The 9,301-nt window shown below is 39.7% G+C and overlaps 1 protein-coding gene across 2 annotated transcripts in view; it reads left to right on the top strand.

Annotated features, from left to right (window-relative positions):
• Window positions 1–5,785, top strand: part of LOC306650342 (uncharacterized protein) — a 94,648-nt gene extending 88,863 nt beyond the window's left edge. The window contains exon 6 of one of the 2 annotated variants that reach the window (XR_013760880.1): window positions 922–1,592. The gene's annotated coding sequence lies outside the window, so the exon portion shown is untranslated. Of the gene's footprint in view, window positions 1–921; window positions 1,593–5,743 lie in introns of those variants that run through there. The other variant, XR_013760887.1, reaches the window with a different exon arrangement.
• Window positions 5,786–9,301: the final 3,516 nt, after the last annotated feature.

A 9,301-nucleotide genomic window follows, 5' to 3' on the forward strand; every position in this document is an offset into this window, starting at 1 on the left:
GCAAGCAGATTGTAAACTTGTTTACCGAAGGAACAGTTATGCATTTTATAGATTTCTTTTCCAATCACAATGCACCATGGGGGGGTTAGACCACCAGGTTTCTACAGGGGTTCCCTTGGTAACACTGAGTCAATTTGGAGGAGTTGTGTGCTTTCTTACGTGCTGAAGCGGGACGCTCCTCCCTGCAGATTTACACACTTCAGACGTTCACCACTGCCGGTCAAGAACTAGGATTTCTCCCAACAAAATGGGATGAAGGATGGTGGGTGAGAAGTGAAGGAGTATTTCTTATAGCTCAGCTACTCAATGGGAATACTGCTTCTTCCTGAGATGAATGAAAATGGAATTGCACTAATTTTCAATATTGGGCAAAGAGTGTGAGAAAAATAGTTTGAGTAAATTAAGTGAGAAAAAGGGACAAAATTAGAGAAAGCTGCTTTGCAGAAAGGGTGGAATTGCCACACAGGATAGAAAATGCTGAAAAATTCCAGAAACAGATTTAATGAAGAAATTCCTGAGGCTAAATGATCACACACCCTAACCAATACAGAGGATGTTTGATTCCTGAAGTCCACAGAAGACACAATGAGCCCAGCAATCATCTGTGGGAAGCTGGCCCAGGTGCCAGACAACATCTTTGGATTGCCATGCACCAGTGCAAAAGCAATTTTGAAGTCAGGTTTGGAAGTCTGCAAGTGCGTCAGCATAACTTTATCTGAGACTAGCAAAGACGTTAGTGAGCCCAGCAAACCAGGGGACAATCAGACCCACCTCTTTCCCACTGTTCCATCTGGCAGCTCACAGGTGTAACATATGGAAAATGACAAACCCCAAGTATTGTAGCCTGGAAAAGGGAGTGAGGACGAGGGCTAGACATTGATAACATTGATTCATTTTCAATGTATTCTTTCCCCCTGACAGGACAATCCTTAGAAAGGAAGTGAACAACATCTTGTGGCAAGACAAGTCCTGGGAAGGAGACATCCATCAAGCCTAAAATGACAGTCTCTGAGAAGAATCCAAAGATTGTTCCTTCCCCAAATTAATTCATTCCCAGTGACAGTACAATGGGACCCTGAAGGGAAAGAGATAAGCACTGAATGCTGATCCCAGATCCTCCATTATTCCCCAAGTAAAAATATTGCCCAGGAAAACAAACATCAAATTCTCAAAAACCTGTTTCCTGAGTGTCCAAACTGACATGCTGTGTCCATAATTCACCTCTCAGTGTAACCTATGTAAGCACAGACTCCCGCCTTGACCAGTGGTTCATTTTCCACCAAGAATGTGGGTCAATCAGAGGATGGACCTATTCCTCATTTAATGTCCTTCATCATTGATGATTAAAGGCTGTGTGATTCAAGAAGTTTGCAGCTGCCTCAGTCATTCTGTGCTAACATTTTGATTCCCAGACCAGGGAACAGAAAAAGGTAATATTTATTCAATCCCTGAGTCTCAAAAACACATTCACTCTCCCCACAGTCAAAGTTAAATGACTGATGAGTCCTGGAAAGTGACCATCGAAAGTCCAGCACTTCTGTGATTTTCTGAAAGCTGTGGGTCACCACAGTCACCACTCAGACAAGCTATGATTGAATCTCCAAACTCACTGTGCCAACCCTCCTTGTAGAATGTAGTCCTGTTATGTCCAGTGCGGTCTACCCTAGCTGAGCAACTACCATCTTTTGTGTGAGAGAAATTTGGTGTGTGGGTGGCCGACAAAAGGCAAGTTAAGCAGCTTGCCAGGGCTGTTCTCTGGTGCTATATGAAGGTCTTATATCTCACATATGGCTCTAACACCCCACAGGGTTACCAAAGATCAACCAGCTGCTACATTATTGCAGCTCCATGCCACATGAAAAGTGCGAGGATTTATGGCAAATCCTTTATTGACATTAAAGTTGTCCCATTTCTATTTTCTCCCTTCCCCAATCTACCCTTCCCTGCACACCCAGAATACCTCATGAATCAAAGACACCTGCCATTCTGCTGCTGCCTGCAAGAATGGCCTCCACATTCTCCCCAGAAAGGTAAGACTCCATCTCTCTCCAGCAGATAAGTATGTACCCTTTAGCTAGCCAGGGTAGATTCCTTGCCACTGGGGTTTCCTTGCCATTGAAACTGGGTGAAGACTTTCCTCTAATCCCCAGTGGAAAAAGTCCAGACTAGTGACTGGCACACCTGTGGCATATGAATCCAGACTATGCTCTGCCATCAAATCATCAATACCATTTAGCCTCTCCAAACATGGGACTTATCCAATCATTTTCGAGGGACACCCAGTTGAACTTTCTCTTTAGCAGTTTTAAGAACTCCACTCGCATGGGCTGGGGAGATAGCTCAGTTGGTAGAGTGCTTGCCTCACAAACACAAGGCCCTGAGTTCAATCCCCAGCACCACCAAAAAAAAAAAAAAAAAAAATGAAAATAAAAAAAAAATAAAGCAATTCTACTCACAAACTGACCTCAAAATTCAACCCCTCATCAGGCTCAGGTACTAATTTGGCCATAGTACAAATTAGATAACCAGTACACATGTCACAAGAACAGAATTGTTGATAAAGATATTCTCCAGGCTTTGGGAAAATATTTAATGCACAATGGCAAATGGTTTGAGGTTCTCTACATTCTACCTTTGTTTTCCTTTACTCCATTACCACATATACCACCCTACACCTTCACACTTTTAATGATACTCTCTGACCAATTTATCAATGGGTCTGCACTTGATACCATAAGAATCACAAACAGAGAAGGGTACCAAGTCTTCCCAGAAGCAATTTCTAGATACTGCTTTCAAGACCTTAACAATAAGGAAGATGAGGCCACACAGGAGAAAGAAATTCATGTTAAACTAAACACCAATTCTGAGCCCCAGCCATCCATGGACCTAAAAAAGTCACTGCTGTTCTTGTCCCCACCGTCCCTCTAACAAAACCCCCTGAACCCTGTTTCTGATATGGGTAGACTGCACTTCGGACAAAATCTTATTATACCTCAAAATCCCTATGAAGCCACATCCCCAATGCTGGCAATGGGGATGCTGGAAAGCACACCTTCCCTGGGGAAAATCAACCCTTCCTCAGTGCAGCCTAATTTCCAGGTCCCATAATACATCTGGGGAGCTCCATGTTATAGGGATGGTGAAGAGCCAAACACCAGGTTAATATTGCCATTCTGAAGAGATTTTAAGGGTAGAATTATCTGGCAAATGTTCTTCTTTACTTAAAATAATTATCAAAAGTGTAATTAGTATCTTACATTCTGAGTGTGTTACATTCTCAGCCTCAAGTTATGTAAAAAGGAGTCATATTACAATCCTCCACCCTCAGCTTACACAGCACCCTCATCCTCAAAATAATGGGAGATGTTTCATAATTGTCTGCACCCAAATCTGGCCAGCCTGATTACCAACCAAGGAAAAAAGGGTTGAAATGTTTTAGGCATCAGTTTCCCTAGCCAGACCATGCTGAAGCTTGCATTGGAATGTAGACAGCAGCAGCCTGCAGGCTCAGCAAGAGACTGATCTGAGACTGAAGGAACAAAAATGTCAGTTTAACTTCTCTCTAGCTTCTCTCTTCCACTCTTTCTCTCCCTCTTTCTCCTTCTCTCATTCTCTCATGTTGCTTTACTAGTATAATTAATGGCCATGTCATTTTTTCTGTATGATTCGTGTTAATTTGTATATACTCACACCACACACACACATTGATTTCAATCTGGCACAGCTAGGTTAATGTATTTTTTGTACAGAACTACTTTACCCATCTATAAAAGTGTTTTTCTTTTATACACTCTGTTCAGAGGCCAATTTGCAAAAGTTAGTTCTCAATCTGATAGATTTTAAAATACTGTAAGGCCTTTGTAGAGGTTCAGGGCACTCAAAGAACAGAAGAGGGAGCAAAGTTCTCAGGACAATGAAGATCTTCTGTTGGAATGGCTTAGAAACACTCTGCAATTTCTCTGTCCTTGAGGGCAGAGGACACTATCTTATTAGAAAAACATATGGTACTAGTGGACTCTGAATAGCAAGCAAGTTATATGATCTGCACATACAGAAAGTTAACTGCACTAATGTACCTAATGTAACTGAATATAACCCTGGAATATTGTTCATTTTATTAAAGTATCTTAACTGATGTTTTTACTTCCTATTGCTTTCAATGCAGCCCTGGATGAATGCCTTTCCTTACTGTGTCAAGTCTTTCATGATCCTTCCTCTATATTCTCCATTCCACTTTGCAATGGGATTATTGTCTATACGGATGGAGGAAAACATTGGGGTGTGATGTCTATATTCACTGATAAAAAATTGACTTGTTACACATTGCCTCAATCTTCTCGTGAGTACAATTACCTGCAATTATTTTGGCTCTTTGTATATTTCCCAACAACTTAAACATCATTGCAGACTCTCAGTATATAGCCAAACTGATGCCACATATTTTCTCTGCAATTTTGCCACCTCATTTGGATCCCTGTTTATCACTCCTTAAACTCTTTTATAGGATCATATGGTTCCAATAGTTCTTTTTTTTTTTTCTTTTTTTTTTTTTTTTTTTTTTTTTTTTTTTTTTTTTGCGGTGCTGGGGATCAAACCCAGGGCTTTGTGCTTGCAAAGCAGGCACTCTGCCAACTGAGCTATCTCCCCAGCCCACTCCAATATTTCTTGCTCACATGTATAGTCACACTAAAATTCCTGGACTGCTCACTGAAGGAAATACTCATGCTGATACTGCTATAAAACCACTTTATCCTCTTTTCAGATGCCATGGAATCACACAATTTTTTTCATCAAAATGCTCACTCTTTAATAAAGATCTTTTCTATTTCCTCACAACAGGCCTGTTTCATCATTAATAATTGCTGTCATTGCACATTCTTTCATTCCTCTACTTGGGAATACATGAACCCTCAAGGTTTATATTCTAATGCCCTTTGGCAGATGGATGTAACTCATATTCCTCCCTTACACACCTAGTCTTTCTTCCATGTTACCATCGATACATTCTCAGGCATTGTATGAGCAGTGCACATCATTCAGAGAGGGTCTCAGCCTGTATCTCTCACCTGTTCCTTGAATTTCCACTATGGGTAAACCTCATCCTTTAGAAACTGATAGTGCCCCTGCTTATATGTCTAGTGCCTTTACTCAGTTCTGTAATCAATGGAATATAATTCTAATCCATGGAATTCTTCAAAATCTTACTGGACAGGCTTTAGTTGAACACGCATATCACACATTTAAAATGTGCATAAAACGGGTGGACCAGACTTACTCTTATTAATAATGCTCTCATTATTGACTTGTTCACAATAAATGATCTTAATGTACAATATGAAGGTAATACTCATTGCTGGTCCTCTGCCTTGGACAGACACTTTATCCCTAAGGTATCACTATGAAAGATTTATATAAAATATTGTGTTCCACCAGATTTGATATGGCAGGATCACGTACATTTCAATACATGGGTGAGGGGGATGTCCTGATGTTTTTACTCCTATAGGTTCAGTCTGGATTTCTGCCAGGTGTGTAAGACTCATCAGTCATCATGTGTTGGCATCAAAGACTTCAGAATTTGATTCCCAAATTCCATTTGATCCCAGATGAAGAAGACCATGATTCCAAGAAGGAACCTCTGACAAGAACAAGATGTTCAAGAGACCCCTGATCCTTGAATCATCTATTGGTTTGGAGGGATATAAAGAATTAAACATCTGCTCAATAATTGCTAATGCAGGTAGGTTTAGAATGTACCCCTGAAAATTTGGTTACATCTCTGTTTGCAAAATTTGCCCAGAAATCCACAACTATGCTGGCTAGTATTGTGTTGTATCCCTGTTGGAGGTGACTCTGTATAAAAATCTGTTTCATCTTTGGCTTCCGGCACTCATTATAATATTTGGGTCTGCTCAGTGGAAATTGTTCATTCTTCTGAAAATCTGTAGTCATCAAAATATTCTTGATAATAGGGGTGCGATTGATTGTTTGATGTTGTTATATCATAAGGGGTGCCATGAATTTAATAATGTGTATTATTGTAATTTAACTGATAATGGCAATCCAATTCTAAAGAAATTGGATCATTTAAAGACACTCTAAAGAAGGTGCAACAAGATGATCAAGGTTGGGATTTATTAATAAACTCATGGTTACCAAACTTTATATAGATAAAACAGCTTTTCAATGGAGGATGTTTATTGATACTTGCCTTATTTTGTTGTGCTTGTTTTTGCCAATACCTTCCTTTCTTTCTCCCTCTACCTTCCTTACCCAAAGGACAAGTCTCATCTATTCAAAAGGCCATACAAAACAAAAAAGGGGAGTTGTAGATGTTCAGGTCAGTCAAAGTACAGAGGAGCCTCAGTCCTTTGAGTGAGCAAACTCTTCAGGACAATTAGGGCTTTCTGTTTGAATAGCTTAGAAACACTCTGCAACTCCTCTGTCCTTGAGGCCTGGATATTCCTGGCCAGAGGGGCAAGCAGGGTTAAGGATAGTGTGGTCCACCTACTAGGATCTATGCACAGGGAGCAGCAACAGCTTGATAGCAAGGTGGCATTCATCTGCTCTGAGGGAGATGGAAAGGAGCCACACAGATGTCTTTGAATTTGGAACTGCAGTGTGATGGATAAATTTGGCTCTTGTTCTGGGGTGATCAGAGGTAAATTTGAGAAGTTTAAGAGCTGACAGGCTGTGGTTTTGCAGGCTGACACACAGCAGTGCTTTTCTTATGGCTATTGAGCATAGAGGCTTGCAGAGGATGCAGGTACATATAGGAAGTGAATCACAGTAGAAGCAGGAGCTAAAAAGAAGGGACAGAGCCATGCCTCCTTAGGCTTAGTGCAGTAAAAGTCCCTGCTGTATATGAGCTGAATTTCCTAGGCTGATGACAGACTTCTACCTGTATAAGGAATAAAAATTGTACCCTCCAACTGAACTGCACCATGTCCCTTGCCTTGGTGTACCCCAAACTTGCTTATTATAACACTAAAAGTCCTGCTGTGCATGGGGCTCAGGCTGTGGGAATTACCTCTCTGAGCCCTGGCACCACTAATAAACATGCTTCCAGATCTTGGTGTTCTGATCCTCATTTCTCACGACATTTTCATGCTTCAGTCTTCATTGTGAATGGGGAGGCAAAATGACCTGCACAGGAAGCCCAGCAGGGTCCACTGGGACTAGTTTCCTCTATACCCACCAGCTAACCCCATGCCTGGGACACAGATAGCAAGTACATTCATTTGACTTCAGGGGTTACTGTGCCCTTAATGCAGTCATTCATTACAACCAACCAGAATTTCTTCAGGTTAACTACCAGGAAATATACTGCCTGCCCTACCCACAGAATTCCCTATGCCTTTTAGATCCCTATTTTCACATTGTTCTCAATGTTTAACTACCAAGAATTAAAACCCACTACCTTCAAATATGTGGCAGAACAACAGCAGAATCTAGAATTTCTAGGTGAAATTTGGTACCGTGTTTGGAGCAGCACATGAGCAGAGGAAACCTGTAAGAGCTGTTCCCAGGGCCCATTTCTTGTGACATGGCTGAAGCTGTAAATATATTTCATAAGAGTCTGGGTAAGGGAGGATTAGGTACCAGTTTAAGAGTTGTTAATGTTAATTATATATTCACTGAGTTGTCACAATAGGCATCCCAAGACCAAGTTGGATACATAACAACTAGTCTGTACCCATCTGACCACCACTAATAATTCAACTTCATTTTCAATTCCTGGCTTAAGAAAATAAAGAAAACTTGTTATATGTGAGTAGAGCATCTGGTGATATTTGATAAAAGATTTACCTGATATGATTATTCTCTCATGGTTAAGTCATAGCTTTTTTTTTTTCTTTGAATCTTTTATATTTAATTTCCAACTTGTTGGTGTTCTGTTACAGACATTGTGTTACATTAGATCATGCCATCATTATAAATGACAAAACCAAAGCTCATTCTTCAGAAATTCATCCAAAGTAAATTAATAAATGAGTTAGAAGAATATTTCTGGTTCCATCCAAATTTTACCTTGCTGTTTTTTCAGTGCTGGGAATTAAAACTAGGGCCTTGCACATGTGAGTCAAATGTTCTGCCATGTACTACATCCCCAACCCTCGCCTTAATTTTAGTCCTACAATATTATTAAGATTTATTTGGATGGTTTAAAAAATATGTTTTTAACGTTATACAAGTAAATAATTAAAGTGACTTTCTATGTCAAATTATTTTCACATAAATATTCAACTATTTGATCTTAGAAGTTTTCTATGCTAACATAGAACATTGTCATAAGCTCTTGGGGCACCTCAATTATGATGTTTTAATTTTAAAAATTTCCTCCAAATCACTCCTGATGGTCAGTAGGTGCCATAAACATATCATAAAGCCTCACTTTATCTTTAAAATCATGAGAAATTTACAATAGAATATTTTAACAATTTTCTTAACACAGCAATCATTTTCCCATAATTTTGAACATAATTTTTTTTATTTTTTTAATTTATTTTTATTGTAAACAAATGGGATACATGTTGTTTCCGTTTGTACATGGAGTAACAGCATACCATTTGCATATTCATACATTTACATAGAGTAAATGATTCATTCCATTATTTTTTCCTTCCCCCCAGCCCTCCCACCTCTCTTTTCCCTCTATAGAGTCCCTCCCTCCATTCTTGCCCCCCACACACCCCCCATTACATGTCATCATCTGCTTATCAGTGAGATCATTTGCCTTTTGGATTTTTGAGATTGGCTTATCTCACTTAACATGATATTCTTCAATTTCATACATTTGCCTGCAAATGCCATAATTTTATTGTTCTTTATAGCTGAGTAATATTCCATTGTATATATATACCACAGTTTCTTTATCCATTCATCAATTGAAGGGCATCTATGTTGGTTCCACAGTCTGGCTATTGTGAATTGAGCAGCTATGAACATTGATGTGGCTGTATCTCTGTAGTATGCTGATTTTAAGCCCTTTGGATATAGGCCACGGAGTGGGATAGCTGGGTCAAATGGTAGGTCCATTCCAAGTTTTCTAAGGAATCTCCACACTGCTTTCCAGAGTGGCTGCACTAATTTGCAGTCCCACCAGCAATGTATGAGTGTACCTTTTTCCCCACATCCTCTCCACCACCTATTGTTGCTTGTGTTCTTGATATTTGCCATTCTAATTGGGGTGAGATGGAATCTTAGTGTAGTTTTGATTTGCATTTCTCTTATTACTAAAGTTGTTGAACATTTTTTCATACATCTGTTGATTGCTTGTACATCTTCTTCTGTGAAG

This window comes from Sciurus vulgaris (genome assembly GCF_902686455.1).
Source record: "Sciurus vulgaris genome assembly, chromosome: 19".
Classification (NCBI taxonomy): Eukaryota; Metazoa; Chordata; class Mammalia; order Rodentia; family Sciuridae; genus Sciurus; species Sciurus vulgaris.